The following is a 1,868-nucleotide window of genomic DNA, read 5'->3' on the forward strand; positions in this document are numbered from 1 at the left end:
ATGACTTCTTTCCTTCTGCTAAGTTTGGGGCTTTTTGTTCTTCTTTCTCTAATTGCTTTAGGGTAAGGTTAGGTTGTTTATTTGAGATGTTTCTTGTTTCTTGAGGTAGGATTGTATTGCTATAAACTTCCCTCTTAGAACTGCTTTTGCTGCATCCCATAGGTTTTGCATTGTGTTTTCATTGTCATTTGTTTATAGGCACTTTTTGATTACCTCATTGATTTCTTCAGTGATCTATTGGTTATTTAGTAGTGTATTGTTTAGCCTCCATGTGTTTGTATTTTTTACAGGTTTTTTCCTGTAATTGATAACTAGTCTCATAGCGCTGTGGTCAGAAAAGTTACTTGATATGATTTCAATTTTTTAAAATTTATCAAGGCTTGATTTGTGACCCAAGATATCATCTATCCTGGAGAACGTTCCATGAGCACTTGAGCAGAAAGTGTATTCTGTTGTTTTTGGATGGAATGTCCTATAAACATCAATTAAGTCCATCATGTTTAATGTATCATTTAAAGCTTATGTTTTGTTATTCATTTTCATTTTGGATGATCTGTCCATTGGCGATAGTGGAATGTTAAAGTCCCCTACTATGATTTGTTTTGGTTGATTTCCGCTTTTATGGCTGTTACCATTTGCCTTATGTATTGAGGTCCTCCTTTGTTGAGTGCATAAATATTTACAATTGTTATATCCTCTTCATAGATTGATCCCTTGATCATTATGTAGTGTCCTTCTTTGTGTCTTGTAATAGTCTTTGTTTTAAAGACTATTTCGTCTCAAATGAGAATTGCTACTCCAGTTTTCTTTTAATTTACATTGCATGGAATAACTTTTTCCATGCCCTCATTTTTAGTCTGTATGTGTCCCTAGGTCTGAAGTGGTTCTCTTGTAGACTGCATGTATACGGTTCTTGTTTTTGTGTCCATTCAGCCAGTCTGTGTCTTTTGGTGGGAGCATTTAATCCATTTACATTTAAGGTAATTATCGATATTTGTGTTCCTAATGCAATTATCTTAATTGCTTTGGGTTTTTTATTTTTTAACATCTATACTGGAGGATAATTGCTTTAAAATGCTGTGTTAGTTTCTACTTTATAACAAAATAAATCACTTATACATATACATATGTCCCCATATCTCTTCCCTCTTGCATCTCCCTCCCTTCCACTCTCCCTATCTCACCCTTCTAGGTGGTCACAAAGCACTGAGCTGATCTCCTTATGCTATGCAGCTGTTTCCCACTAGCTATATATTTTATGTTTGGTAGTGTATATATGTCCATTCCACTCTCTCATTTTGTCCCAGCTTACTCTTCCCCCTCCCCATATCCTCAAGTCCATTCTCTAGTAGGTCTGCATCTTTATTCCCATCTTACCCCTAGGTTCTTCATGACCATTTTTTTTTTTTACATTCCATATATATGTGTTAGCATACGGTATTTGTTTTTCTCTTTCTGTCTTACTTTACTCTGTATTACAGTCTCTAGGTCCATCCATCTCACTACAAATAAGTCAGTTTTGTTCCTTTTTATGGCTGAGTAATATTCCATTGTATATATGTGCCACATCTTCTTTTTCCACTCATGTGTTGATGGACACTTCGGTTGCTCTCATGTCCTGGTTATTGTAAACAGAGCTGAAATGAACATTTTGGTACATGAGTTTTTTTGAATTATGCTTTTCTCAGGGTAATATGCCCATTAGTGGGATTGCTGTGTCATATGGTAGTTCTATTTGTAGTTTTTTAAGGAACCTCCATACTGTTTTCCATAGTGGTTGTATCAATTTACATTCCCACCAACAGTGCAAGAGGGTTCCCTTTTCTCCACACCCTCTCCAGCATTTATTGTTTCTACATTTTTTGACG

The sequence above is a fragment of the Balaenoptera musculus genome, unplaced genomic scaffold (assembly GCF_009873245.2).
Source record: "Balaenoptera musculus isolate JJ_BM4_2016_0621 unplaced genomic scaffold, mBalMus1.pri.v3 scaffold_89_arrow_ctg1, whole genome shotgun sequence".
In the NCBI taxonomy this organism is placed as follows: Eukaryota; Metazoa; Chordata; class Mammalia; order Artiodactyla; family Balaenopteridae; genus Balaenoptera; species Balaenoptera musculus.